The sequence below is a fragment of the Choloepus didactylus genome, chromosome 6, assembly GCF_015220235.1.
Source record: "Choloepus didactylus isolate mChoDid1 chromosome 6, mChoDid1.pri, whole genome shotgun sequence".
Classification (NCBI taxonomy): domain Eukaryota; kingdom Metazoa; phylum Chordata; class Mammalia; order Pilosa; family Megalonychidae; genus Choloepus; species Choloepus didactylus.
The window spans coordinates 3,851,900-3,867,244 of NC_051312.1; the positions used below are offsets into that span (position 1 = coordinate 3,851,900).

Here is a 15,345-nt window from a genome sequence, read left to right on the forward strand (position 1 = left end):
AGACCACTGAATTCTGAGTTCCCTCACAGGTGCTTTTGGCTGCAGGGCTCTGAATGGTTGCATCTCCCCAGTCAATTGCTGAAATGGATGCAAGCAGTGTGGAAAGCTTCTCTCTCCTGTGCTTAGTGGCCAGTTCCGGCCACCAGTCCCTGACAACAGTCCAGGCTGAACAAACTCACCCCATCCTTTCCAGTGCATTTTCTGTGCCTCTCCACCTAAGTCCCCACTATGTGGTATAGAGTCCCTGTTCATCAGGTGGCGCCCTGGATCTGCTGTTCGGGAGTGCTCTTTGCCCTTTATCTACTCTTTTTCACAGAGGAGAAATTTTCTCTGCCTCTCCTAATCTGCTGTCTTCCCAGAAGTCTTATGACTGTACATCTTAATGTTAAAGAAATAGGCAACTTAAAAAGTTCATTCTCTGAATTGTTTTTAGGAAAAGCTCATTTATGCTCTTTCTTGGGTTCATAGTGTTTGTTCACTCTGCAGTATTTCTCACTGACCAACTCCAAAGAAAAAGTGCCATTTAGTACAGTGAATTGGCCTTTGGCTGTTACTGTGTAAATAGTATGCTGCTTCTCACTAGCTGTAGGAAGGTTCATCTGGTTTCATTCTCTTTTGCCCCAGAGTTCTTCTAAAACTAACCTCACAGCCAAATATTTGGCTAAGTGATCAACAGTGGTGTTGCTTGAAGTTTTTATGTATCTTGTCTGTGTACTGCTGTCTTTTTGCATAAGTGTGGGATGAAGCTCGAATACAAATTCAGTTTCACTAGCACCATCCATTACAGGGTCAGTGGACATTGTTGCATTGTTATAATCAAGCTCAAGCCCAGAATCATCAGATAATTCTTTCTGTTTGCTATTAGGTCCTGCTTCCTGATTTCTAGGTATGGGTGCATTACTACAGTGAGAACTGTTGCCATTACCATCTGCTCCACTACCATTTTCAATCTGTTGTGTCTTTCCTCACTGGAGTCTCTTCATGGCCTGTATCTTCAGTCCTTCCTCAAGGCTGTGACTGAGTGCTAGCTGATTATTGTGCTTTTTGGTCCTGGCTAATAATCTGTCTTGATGAGTTTCATATTCAGCACAACTTGGATAAATTTTGCTGATCAGTGCATCAAAGTTTGGGTCTGATCTTAGTAATCTTTTGAAAACTAGTTTTTTACAATAAGTAGGACTGACCTGCTTGCAAATTCTGAGGGCTGTGATAATGCAGTCTGCACCAAAACAATGCAAGCACTCCTTTGTAGTCATGGTGTTTTTCAACATATCCAGAGTGGGCACCTTAGCTGACTGTGTAAACTCAGGGTGAAACTGCAGTTTCCAGACCATCCATTATTGCCTCCTCAGGTATTGGTTGTAATTCATATAAACTGAGTTCCTGTTGTTACTGGACTAGGCTTCCAAGTTCTTTGCCAGACTGTGAGAAGGAATTCAATGCCACAGCAGAGCAAAGAGCAAGCAGGTAGAAAATGTATTAGGTACACATGTAAGAAAACATGTGAGCACTCTTGCAAGAAAAGAAAGTTCAGAGGTGAGAGAACCCAGTGTTACCAGAACACCTTTGTTACTGGTGCCCTTGTTCTAGGCTCGACGTCTTGTTGCAAGAAGGAATTCGAGTATAAGACAAGCAGGTATAAACAAGTGAAAAAAGTTTATTGAAGAGAACAGAAGTATATGCTCAAAGGGGTGAGCATGGGCATGCTCCAGGGAGAGACACACACCAGGCTCTTTGGCACACAGGATTTTATTAGTTTAAACAAAGGAATGTGAGATTAGAGATGCTGGCACATTTTGATTGGTTCATACACATTCAAATTAGGGATTGTCAATTGGCCTTTGAAGCCTCTGACCTAACTGAGGGGCTGTGGGTGAGGTTCTGGGAATGGAATTTTCCATTCTCTCCCCCATGTCTCTTACCCTCCTTGTTAATCTTTATCTTAAACAATGCACTGCTTTATGTGAATTTATAGTCCATGACTTGTAGTCGAGTAACCTATCCTGTTTTGCTTAGCTGCTTTTGGTTTTGGGTGAATTTATTGTTGTCTCCAAATGCTTCCACTTGCAAGGGGCCCTGAAGGTGCTATAGTCTGCAAGATGTTTTACTATTTCAAACTACTTCACTATATTTTGCTTAACAGTTGAGTGCCATTTGTTGGCAGAGCCTGAGACATTGTGCCTCCTGCCCCAATCTGGGGCTCCACTGCCCAAGGGCAGAGTGAGACTCAGGTACAAACCTTGGCCTCTGCAGTGGAGCTCAGGGAATGAAACAGGGGTGGCTCAATATTCCTGAGAGACTGGGGGGAAGCCATCTTAGAAGGTGCTGTGAGGAGGTTGGGGAAGAGCACAGGATTGGGACTGCATTACTCTGGGAGGCCCTGGATATGAAGGGAGGTGCTTGCTGTTGGAATTTTGATTGGGATTACAATAATTGTCTAAGTCACTTTGGGTGGAATTGATGTCTTAACAATATTTAGTCTTTCAATCCATACAAGATGCCCTTCTATTTATTTAGATTTTCTTTGATTTCTTTAGCAATGCTTTGTAGTTTTTCATGTATATATGAAAGGATATGAACAGGATGGAAGGTGACCACTCCAGCCTGCCTATCGTGTCTTCCCCCGTATCAGCTTTGAGGCACAGGTGCTCACTGGAGCTCCAGGTGCTCTGTTATTGTCATGTCCTGAACCTACCTCACAGGTTCTCATAATGCTTCTGTGGCCTATGTTTTCTTGTACATGGGAAGCTGGCTTCTCAGAGGGATGTAACTTAGTATAATTATTGGACTCTGAGTTTGTGCTCTTTATCTTATGGACCAAAAAAGCCTGCATCTGTTCTTTTGTCTGTTCAGAAACTAGGCTTTTTGTAGCCCAGTTAAATCTATTTTGTTGTCTCAGACAAACAATGGAGTGTTTTGCCAGTGCTGCTGGGTTGAAATTCTTGGTCAAAGGAACTTGTGTTTTTGTCCTCTGCTGAAATTTGAAATCAAGCCCAATTATTGTCGTTGGTCATATGGCCTCTGTTTTAATGTAACACAATGCACCCTCCAGGGCAGAATGTCTGCTATGTCAAACTGAATTAAATGCCTTCTTAAAATCATCTTAAGAAGAAGAAGAAAAGAAATGATCTGATCTTCCTTGAAGACACTTGTGTCAGAATTGGAAGTAAAGAGCTTCATGTAAGTGGGATTTTGAATGTGAATTCCATCTTTTCTTGGGGGGGGAGGGGCAATGTTGTTACATTTTAATCATATAGAACAAATTTTTACTCGAAATTTTGCTTGAGATTTCCTTGGAATGGAACAAATTGCTATGAATTATGACTTGGGATGGGAAACTCTGGAAATGTCATCTCGTAACTGCTGTGGTTCCCGCCCTATAGGGAAGAAGTCTGACTCACCTATAAATGAGCCAGTGATGCCTGTAGACAGGTGCATTCATTGACCACTCAGAGCTGTCAGTGTTTCTCTTTTCTTGAGCCTAAGGGTCTTTGTAAACCTACGAGGGTCATGAATAAATTGATTGTTGAAAGGAGTAGCCTAATTTCACAAATATCAGTGCCAAAAAAAAGTGTGTGTGTGTGTCTCAGGGAAGATGGGGTCTACATTTATTTGCTTGTTTGAATTTCAGATCATAATGTTAATATTAGATCTGATATGGAGCCTGAGTTTCCAGGATCTATAGGGATTGCCCCCAAGGATTAACACACGTTTTGTTGCTACAATAGGGGACCTTGACTGTGATCCAGAACTCTGAGGACACTCACCCTCTGAGTTTGATTCAAACCCATTGGGTCTTGCTGGTAGAAGTGAGCTGATCCTCGTTATATTTAACTTCATCCACCCATGGGGCCTCTATTTTCCTAAGAGGACTTTGATATTCATATGAAATGAATGACTGCCACCTAAATGGATAAGAGAGATCAATTATGTAGAGAGCTCTTGCTGTCTTCAGAGCAGTTAATTAAGGTTAAACTCACAAAGAGAAATATACACCAGGGAAATATGTTGAATTATGTCAGAATAGTTCTCTGTTTACGTTTAAATTTTTCTTTTCCTGACTATACTTCATTTTACTGTCTGAATGTGTAATCCATAAAAAAACCTACATGATATGCTGTGTTACACAGTTCAACCAAATGCATGGATATAGGTAAACATTTTCAGACTCCATGGGTCTCTGCTTCCTGTCCATCAGCACTGAGATTGCAATTGTCCCATCTTCCTCCTCTGGTATAGTTATTCCTATCCTCAGGACATATCTACTGTTGCTCTCCATCTGGTTGGAGTGGCTCCATTTAACATGCACATAATGAGAGTGCCTATCTGCCTTTTCCTTATAAATACCTGTGCTGTGATGTACTCATTAAAGCATTTTCTGTGTTTATTCATATTTTTCTTTCTCTAGCAATGGAGTCCATTATGCATTTATCTGGTTCACATTCCACATCTGAATTTATTTGCCCCTATGGCTTTTCATCCTCTTCATGCTATAGTTGTTTTGCAATTTCTGTAGGTCCTTTATGTTATTGACATTTTTGCTAAACCCATTATCAATATGCTCATCATCTTTATTTTCTAAATAATATTCATGTTAAAATACTCTACTATTAACATTATTTAAGAGAAAAATGCTAATTTCCAGACAATAAAGTCTTTTAATTTTTATGGATGATTTACTTGTTGGCAAAAAATCATAGTAATATTTTTTGAACACTAAAAAATAATTTGGGTTTTCATGATGCATTATATTTCATCAGTTTCTTGTCTTATTTTTTCTCCATTGTGTTTTAGTATTTGGGAATGTGTCTTGGAGTGAACATTGTTGTTTCTTTGAGACATACCAAGTTATGCAATTGTTTCATCAATTCCTCCTCCTCCTTTCCCCTCTCTTTTTCCTCCTTCTTCTCTTTCTTCCCCCTCTATTTCTTTGTTTTAATTAAATTCTTCAAGCTGGCAGTGTTGAGTCAAATCCTCCTAGTGCATAGGACATCAAAAACCTTTGCATTTTAAGGGCTCATGTGATTAGATCACGTTCTCCCAATAGTATTCCTGTGTTTAAATTTGTTCAAATAGCATACCCAAATCACCAAAATAGAACCCATCATATTAACAATCCTGGGAATTTTGCAGGCTGTGCACATCTTGTGATAGAGATCTAAGGCCCATCTTAGAATTGTGCCCACATGCATATTTCTATGTTTTTATTAAATTGTGTTTCTTCTAGGCTGCATATATCTTCTGACTTCCGTGTCTCTGCTTATCACACTCAATCTTCCCTCTATCATTTTGCCCATAAGAAATATAGTTATGGTGTCTGTTTTAATGTCTTTGTATACTAATTTTATAAGTTGCTACAATTGACTAATTTTCCTCCTGTGTGTTGTTGATATTTACTTTTTTCTTTGCACGTCTGGTGATGCTTATCTGGATCTCAGAATTTTAACTTTTTGGGTAACAACTTTAAAATTCCTATAAATATTCTTGAGTTTTGCTTTGTGAGGAGTTAATTATGTGGAAAGAGATTGATCTTTTCAACACTTGCATTTAAGCTTTGTTAGGTTGGACGAAAGCAGCCTCTTGTGTAGAGTTAATTATTCCCAACTGCTAAGGCAACAGATCTGACTATTCTACCCAATATGCCAGGAGTTATGAGATTCTTTTCCCCCAGTATTAGTGTTGTCAAAACAATCAGTTTCCTACCTTAAGAACTCTACGGCTTGTTCCCTCTGATCCTTTTGGGTGGTTCTTTCCCCAGCCCATTGTGTTTTCCTTACATGCAGATGCTGATCAGTATTCAGTGGAAGACTAAAGGGTGACCTCTGCTTATCTCCCAATCTCTCTCTCCCTGTAGTTCAATTCTGCCTGGTACTCTGCTCAGTAAATTCTAGCCACCTAGAACTCCCTAGTTTCCTTGCATTGTCTCCTCATCTCCAGGTGTCTGCCAGGCTTTTCCCGAGTTCCTCCAATATCTGGTAGAAACTGATGATTTTGTTGAGGTAGAAAACTGGGGAAATGTAGTGCTTACCTAATTTCTGTACCCTCCCTCATGGTTCACTGTGTTTGCTCTCTGATATCTGAAGTTTGAAAACCATTGTTCTGCCCATTAAAAAAAAAAAGATTTCATGTGACATTTTAAATCAGTTTCTGCTATTCTACATTGTTTGTAAATAAGAGTCTCCCTAACAATATGAAATTGAGTAAAAGAAAGTCATTTCTAGAAGACTACATGCAGGATAACCCACTTTAAAAATGAAGCATAAGTGAGACTAAATAATATGTCTATTGTCAAACATGTAAGTAATTCACATAATGCAAAGGGTGCATGGGAACAAAAGAAGTTATAAAACAAGGTTGATGGCAAATGCTTATAAGTAGAGAATTGACACTGTGCTTCCTTTAACTCCACTTATCCTACAAAGAAATATGCTTAGCTCAAGTAGCATACACCATGGCCCATTTAAACCAGTAGAAAAGGACCCTGTCCCATGACACAGTTTTGCAGCTTTGAAGGTGAAACTTGTATTTTATCTGTGTTGCTAAGTTAAGATAAGTGCATACAAGTCAGTGAAACATGTCGTGAAACCATAACACTAACTCCAGCCCTACATAGTTATAGAGAAAACACAGTGAGGAGGTGGTCCCTAAGCATTATGTAACAATGGAGACGTCCTGGGTAACGTAAGTAGGAGGGAGCCTCCACTGTTCAGTGGCTAATATTAGCCTGTGCTTTTAGTTCTTCCAGTGAAATAACCCAGCATTTATGAGCCTTTTCTCTGATAAGCTGCTGGGTGGAAAGTGAATGTAATTGGCCCGGCCATCCTGATCTATCTCCATGTGTTTCATTCCTCACCATTAGGGTTCATTATAATATTTCTCTACATTGATTCTGACTGATGCAAGTATTGTTGTTTTCTATAGATTTGCCTGAGATAAAATGTCAACATGATCTCCACACCAAGGTCATATTGGATATGAATGATGCATCCAGCTTTTTCAAGAGATCACATTATAAGTCATAGCATTGGGAAATCAGTGATAGATAGGTTTGTCCATACTGAAAATAGAAAAATAGCAAGTTTATCATTCTCTCCTGATTCCCACCCTCTTTCCTGAATATTAGGTATTCACTTTTATTAATGTCTTTCACCCTTGTTGAAAGAGTGATAAGCAAGAATATCTTTCATTTTGTTGTTAAGTCAGAAGCTGTGTAGAGTGTGATAAGCTAATGAATTTGTTAGCCTGCCATAGTACATGATATACACATATGTATATGTATGTATGTATTAATATAATCTGTGTACATACCAGAGTCTCTGTCTCATTTGGTATAGTCTGGTATCACATTTGCTAATAGATGTCTTTTGAAAATTTTGTTGGTTTCTTATATATTTTATTTGTCTAGTTTATTCATGGATACATATATTTCAGTCCAAAGTTATGCCACAGTGCTTTGTAGAAATTCTTATTTTTATAGATTTAATTGATGATTAAGCTGTTGTTGTTGTCTTTCTCCATGCCTCACATGGAACTGGAAACCATAAAGGTTACTGGATAAAATGGTTTAGTCAATTATCCAATGATTAAACCTTGGCCTGTTCAACTGTGGTGATAGTTGCCATGAGAATTCAAAGGGCCTAGCAAGCATTGTGTATCTTTTGTATTGGTGCAGGGTGCAGGTTAGAGCATCTGGTATTTCACTGGAAAAGAGATGTCTTTTCATCCTTCAGATGACTGACCCCTAGAAACTTCTTAAAGTTGTCAGGCTTCTGAAATGTATGGGGAGATATCTCCTGCCCACTGACATGCATGTATCTTTCCAAACCATTAGTGTGATGGTTAATTTCATGTTTCAACTTGGTGATGGACTCACGCGTTTGGTCAAGCAGGCACTGGCTTGATTGTTGCTGAGAGGGTATTTCATAGATGGATTTACATCATTAGTCATTTTCCTGCTTCTATGGCTGATTGCATAGTATGTACAACTGACCTTAGCAAAGAGCAGAGTCGCCTCATGCCATCAGTTGGAAGTGTAAGACTGGTAAAAGACAGACCGATGGCCCCATCAGGAAAAAACAAACTGTTGATGGTATTTTTAATTCATAGAGGAACATATGTCAGATCAAATAACCCCATTTTAGGGGCTAGTATCTGCCTTACTGGGCTTCACTTTGAGACCGCTTATGAAATACCAGCTGATATTAGAGTCACCACTAGATTAATGTTATAATTGCCTATTGTTTATTAAAGATTCATCTCTCTACTTTACTGAACAGTGGGATAATGTACAATTTCATACTCTTTTATTTTTCAAAACTTTATTAGTGGGAAAAATATCTTGTAGTTCCCCAGGATTGCCATGCCATATGAGGTTTACTCTTTTTTTTTTAAGAAAGTAGCTTCTCCTTGGCTTTTATACATGTGACCCAGCACTCCAAGGATCAGGGGGATTCTGGAAAGTTTCCAGCATGTATTTCACAACTATGCATTCAAGAACTGAGGAAATAGGCACAGAATAGATTTATAGACATGGGAGCCTTCTGGGAAAGTTCCAGGTTAAAAGTACTTTTATCCCTAAGCAACCACAAGCTCTTAGTATGACTGATGGCCCATTCTAGATTTTTTTTTCCTCAAAGCCAGGCATCCCCAATACCTCCCAAATCTGAACATTTTCTTTCCCTGATAAACTTCTGTGGATTCATCCGAGGAAGGCTGAGTAAGTATATGTGGTGCATTTTGTGGCAAGAGTATGGGGTACTGAAGCGACTTCCGTGTCTTAAATCAAGAGATTTTGCTTTGGAAATGGGCGAATGGCCATGATGTTCCATGTAAAATTAACTTCCTGTTATCAACACTTTGAGTTATTTGGATTAAGCATAACCAGGAAGAATGTGTAGTCTGATACCTCATTCATTCCTGGGAACAAATTAGCCAATATCAAAGTACAGTTCAAGCATTTACTACTGTTTCCATACAAGTTGACCCTGACTCTGATACAAATAAGCCCCAAAGTCTGGATCGCATTGTATCACTTTGGGCAACTATTATCTCCATTGGAATCAGGGAAACATTTTCATCATGGATTCTCCTACCATTATTTTTGGTCCGTTCAGTACATCCACGTCTCAGACTTTTCAGAATTTCAATGCTCACCAATTAATGGCTTATTAATGAGGACTGGAGTTTTTAGGCCTCCACGTTGACATAAGTGTCTGTGGGGGAGGGCAGGTGATACCTGAAACTGCTCCAGAATTAATTTGTTACTCCTTCAGACCCTTTTCTATACCAAGATATCCCTGTACACCATCTTCATATAACTAGGCCATGGTGGATACACATTTCAGCCATTCAAAGAATTAACCATAGAATGGTTGATCACTGGGTATGATCAGTCATAGAGATGGAGACATGTCTCCTAATATAACTGTCACATAAGGTCAATGTTGGGTGTCCAAGTAGTGGATGACTGGATTCACAGACAGAAGAGGATGCTTTGCTTTTGCTATCCACAGAAGACCAATGGATTCAATTGTTCAGTGGTTCAGTGTATTCAGATTTATTGGTATCCATTTCTCAAGGTTTTCACACTTACCAAAAATATTTCTGGTAACCTTGATTCATTACTGCATTACTACCTAGATAGACACCAAACACTTAGGACTCCCAATGTAAAAATATACAAAAATCACATGAATCTATTCCATCCATGGTTTATAGCAAGGGACCACAACATTTGGTTCCTTTATTTTTTGGGCCTATGTGCATATTTTCAAATTTGGTGGATAGTATTTATTGTTCAACATTTGGTGTCATTTATTTATATATGGCATTAAAGTCATTGCTAGGATGAGGTCACTAGGTAGTCAGGGTTAGGGGGATGATTAAGGAAAGGAGTCTGAGAATGGGTTTCTTCAGGCCTCCATAGTTATGAATGCCAGAATGAATAGTAACCAACAATGGAGACTCAAGTGAAGGGGAAAAGCAGGTAAAACAAAAACGAGGAAAGAGCTAAGTTATAATGCCTGTTGAATAACATGCTCTAAGATTGGAGAGTGATGAACTGGATCAAATTTAACTCTCTCATTAATAAAATTAAGACCAAGCCAATGAATTTGTCAATGGTGAGCACATTATGTCTTTGACAAAAATGCTGTCAGTGGAATGTTGGCAACTAAATCCTCATTCAAATAGGGGCAGGGAAGAATTGAATGAGATATGAAATCCATGAAAACAGACAGCTCTGTAGAAGTGTCTTACTATAAATAGCAGTAGAAATAAAACCTGCACAAGGTAAGGCTTTAACCAACCTTTCTTTATTACAAAAAGTATGCATAATTAATAACGATAGCTATGAATAATTCCAAATTAAAAGATTGTTTGAAAAGTTGTACTTAAAGAGTACATACATACATATATGATTTTAAACTTTATGTAGGACAAAACTGCTCATGTTTTCAGCCTCAGACATAATCTTAAGACTGTGCAAAAAATACAATTTTGTTGGTAATATTCACCCAAAAAGAAATACAATATGCAAATTACTAGAATTTATGCAAAAGACAAATGTTTAAAGAGCAATGTCATGGAATATCAACTCTATTCCTTTAAGGAGTGTTTGAATTTACATATCTTAAGCTAATGAGTGAAATAAAATGTATGCATTTAATGGGAATGGAATATTCAAACTACAAAGGTAAAATTTTCAGAGATTAATATGTACAAAGCACTGTAACGTAGTAAATTAATCATGAGGCAATATTCTCAATCTTAGAAGTCTTCCCAGAGGCTGGGAGAATCATACAATAACACCAAAATGGCAGAAGTCATTACAAATTGTGATAAGGGTTATGATCAAAGAATAATAATAGACTGGTAAGGACAAGAAGTTTACTTTATTTATAAATGCAAACTAGAAAAGGCAAAAAAAAAAAAAAAAGGAAATACATTGGAGACATAACCCATAAAAAAAAGGAATACTTGTGAAATGAATTTGTCCCTGTAACAAAAGAAAGGCAATGGGAAAGAATCTGGTAAGCAAGAAAGAGGAAATAATGGTATTAGGCTAGACAGAAGGACACTGTACATGATACAAGACATAATAGTCCAGGGCGAAGATTTGGACATCTTTCTGATCTAGTGAGGAGGGATAATATAATCCAACCTATGATTTTGTAATTTTATTCCACAATTTACATATTAATAGTAATCCTTACTGAATGATTAATGTAACTTTTTATAAATAAAAAACAAGTCCTGTATATTCACAGAGTTATTTAATCCCCCAACATGTAAATTAAGCAACATTTCTACCCCCTTCTTGCTCAAGAGGAAACTGAGTTACAGAGAGAGTGATTATCCATGACCACAGAGCTTTCCCATTGTTGTAACTTCTAATAATTAAATTCTTTCCTCTGACCTCCTCCATTCTGCTGTTGGGCTCATTCACTGAGGTTTTATCAGTTCCTATATTTTTTCAGTTTTTACACTATAACTGAATGTTACAGCAAGCTCTTTGTAATCCTACTCCTTACCCCTGTTTTAATAATTATCATGGAAATATTTTCTCATTTGTATTTTTCTGGAAACTCTTATTTCCCAATAGTTATCGATATTTATTGAAAATGGATAAAGCCTCATGTTTATTCATTGTGCCAAAACTCAAATATGTAAGTTTGTTTGGACTTAGAGCTTTACATTTTATTAGATAAATAAGAAAAATTTGATTTGATTTAAAAATATATCACAACCTTAATAGGCTTCCTATCTATTAATCTCAAGATGTTATCACATTCAATGACATATATAACCAAGATCCTTGTCCATACATAGGTTTTCCTTCCTAGTATCAAGGAGCAATGAAGCAGGGGTATTTGAATCTCCATCTTGAGCTAGTGGTTTCTCTTGTGTCTTCACAGAACCTGTGCTGTTTTGTTCAGTATTATGTCAGGCTGCTGGCCATCACAGCTTTTAATGGCTGAATCACACTGATCAATACCATTGACAAAATGATCGTAAGAAATGAGAAATGAGACCATCTATGACAATATGAATTAGATAAGATTGTAAACCACCTATGTCAACTTGGTTGTTCTAGAAAACCTTTGTTCAGGAAAGTTAATCTGCAAACTAACAAATAACTTCACTATTTGAGGCAGCAAATTCCTAAAGATCTTTTTATCATGGACAATAGCCTCTTCACCTGAGCAAACAGCTCATTATAAAATAAGAGTTAGTTACCAAATACTCACTCAAGACACTTGCCTCACTGTGGCAAGAATCCTAAGCCCTTGTATTGCAAACTTTACCCAAAGTTTCACCAAACAATTTCCAACCATGAACAAGTCACCATAAATCATTTGTGCCAGACCCCAAAGCTCTATAGAAATTCCACATCTGACTTCCCCTGTCTAAGGCTCTGCTGAGACTCTGTCAAGGTGTTTTTTCCCCTTACTGCACTGAGTTTTAGTACATTTATCTTGGGTTTATTAATAGTTGCTGGTGACACTCTGGAGAATTAATCCCCTTGTATTCAACAACTCAGAATTGTGTCCCTTCCTCACTGACAGGCATTTTTTTTTTAATTCCCTTTTCTTACGATCATTGTCTATATGACATTTAAAAACTACTTTTATCTCTTGAAAATCTGCCTCACTGTCCACTGTTTCTATGGATTCCTTCTCTGCTTTATAGGTGAGTCGTCTTGGGAAATCTTTGGTATATCAGATCTCAGAACATACCTCATTCATTGAATAAGTGAGGAGATGGGTTCTGCACACTTCGTCTAACTGTTTTGTACAGCTTATCTTTCCACATTTCTACATTACCCTCTTAAAGAAAGTTCTGTTTCTGTAAGGCTCACTTTTGGTCTTCAGGTACTTGATGATTTTAAATCTGTAGTTCTTACCTTATTTTATTTTCCTTTCTGAATCAGTCCCTGTTTTGTCTTTTCTTTGGTGTACTTGATATTTTCAGAATGAGCATTGTTTTTATTCTGTAAAACTTAACCACCAGGAGACCGAAACAAGCATTTCACCTATTTGATGATCTTCTAAGATGAGTAAATCAGGAACAGCCATGCGGTGGCAGTTTTCTACAATTCTTGTGATACATTTCCCGGGAAACTAGAACAGTCAAAGACTTATCGTTGTGAAAGACGACACCTTACATGATATCCTGAAGTTTGAGTTATGATCTAGAGCAGGACTGAAGCTAGGGGTTCAGAACACCAGGAACTCCAAAGTCGTGTTTTGTTTCCTGTCTGATCCCCAGCAGATGTATTTTTCTCTTTTCATAGCAAATGCCCATTTTACCTGGAGACTTCAGGCATTTTATGCTGTATTAGCATAACTTGATGTCTTTTTCCACGTTACGTTCATCAGTGATACTGTAGATGGCTTCTTCCTCCAATCCCTATCACTCCACAGCACCAGAATTTCCTAAGTTCCCCTCCTTTTTCCTTCCTGCAAGGATGGTGCAAACCCTGAACACAATCAAGCAGAGGCCAACAAACCCTGAGCTTCCTGGATTTTTCCTATGATGTTTACTTTGTCCACTGAAAGTAAAACTCAGTTGACTTATTTAGCACTGATTTTGATTTGGTAACATTGTGTTTGGGTTTCTGAACACAGAGTCACTAGAGAGATTAGTCTGCAGTTTTCCAGCCCTGTAATATTTCCAGATTTTCATATGAAGCTAAATATGGGCTTAGAAAACACATTTGAATGAATTACCTCTTCTTTTCTCTGGAAGAGTATGTGTAAGATTGATGTTATTGCTTACAAAAGGATTGGAAGAAAACCATAGTGAAATTGTTTGGGCCTCGTGTTTTCTTAGTGAGACTTTGTAATTACATATTCAATTTTTACATACAGGAATGTTCATATTTTACATTTCTTCTCTTGTCAGGGTTGATGAGGTTTATGTTTTTAGGAATTTTATGAAATGCCTGAATAATTGTCTTACTCATTAGGAACTGATATAACCTAATTTCTAGGTTTTCAATCTCAGGGTAATAGCATTTTATTGGTTATATGTGTTTCCAAATATTTACCCTCCCACTGTGAGATTTTTCTTGTTCTTTTCATATCTACAGAATTTCTTAACTCTTGTAGGCCAAATTATCAATTTCTTCATTTATTCTTTGTACTTTTTCTTTACTTTTAAAAATTACTGTATTCCAGGATTATAAAGATTTTCTTCTATATTATATTCTGTTATATCTTTCACCTTTAAGCCTACAACTCTTCTTGAAATTTTTTTTTATTTAGAAGGAGTCTGATTCTTTGGCAAGCACTCTTTGAACATATGGTCTTTCCACAATTCTCTGTAGTGGTACCTTTGATATTTATTTAACTATGAGTGATTCTCTTAAAGTTTAGTGTCTTCCATGTATATTATTATGCACGGAAGTCTATTCTCTTCTTTGTCTATCTTATGACCAATAAAATACAGTACAAATTGTGTAGCTGAGTGAGAATCTAATGTGTAGCAGAGTGACATATAATTTTTTTCTTTTCCAAGATTTTTACTGCTTTATTGGTTCAGAATTTAGGAAGAGCAAACAAGGATATCATCACTTGACCATTGCACAATAGTAAACATATTGCATGTTTCTGGGAGAATGATGAGTACATCAGGAGTGGACTATATGGATCAAAGTATACATCAGGAGATTGAAGATTCTGGCTCAGTTTAAGAGTTGACTTATTGCCAGGTAGGTATGTTTACAAGGACAATCTGTTTTTCTCTGCTTTTTCCTATTTCCTCCTGTGGTAGGTTGAACTATATACCAGAAAACATATTTTTTAATCTTATTCCACTTTCTGGTGGGTGTGAACCAATATTAAGTGAACCCTTGAAGATGCTATTTTTAGTGAAGATGTGACCAACCGAATCAGGGTGTGACCAACTGAATCAATTTAACCTGCTTTACTGGAGGCCTTCAAAAGAGAACACGGAAGTCACAGAAGTCAGTAAAAGCCCCAAAGAGAAGTCAGAAGCCAGAAGCCAGAAAAAAAATGAAAGAGCAGACAAGGAGAGAGAGATGAAGTCATGGGAGAGGATGCAGATAGGTGAGCCAAGGAACCCAAAGCATTGCCAGCAGCCAGCACCTGGACACTACACATTCTGGGAGAAAGCAGGCCTTGCTGATATCTTGATTTGAGACTTCTTGCTTCCAAACTTTGAGACAATACATACTTGTTGTTGAAGCCCAAACCACTGTGCGGTATTTGTGAAAGCAGCTCTGGCAAACTAAGACACCCTTCTTAACAGTTCACCAAGTATTCTCAGTCCCCAGGAGTGTAAAACCAATTGGTTTCCTTATGTTCTTTCTAAACATGCTCA

General features: G+C 37.6%; 1 long non-coding RNA gene and 1 pseudogene across 1 annotated transcript in view; one reads left to right on the plus strand and one right to left on the minus strand.

Annotated features, from left to right (window-relative positions):
* Window positions 1-440: 440 nt before the first annotated feature.
* LOC119536555 lies at window positions 441-2,176 on the minus strand (annotated as a pseudogene).
* A 589-nt stretch (window positions 2,177-2,765) lies between these two features.
* Window positions 2,766-15,345, plus strand: part of LOC119536452 — a 55,917-nt gene continuing 43,337 nt past the window's right edge. Inside the window, exon 1 of the long non-coding RNA XR_005217396.1 lies at window positions 2,766-3,180. This is a non-coding gene — a long non-coding RNA (uncharacterized LOC119536452). The remainder of the gene's footprint in view (window positions 3,181-15,345) is intronic.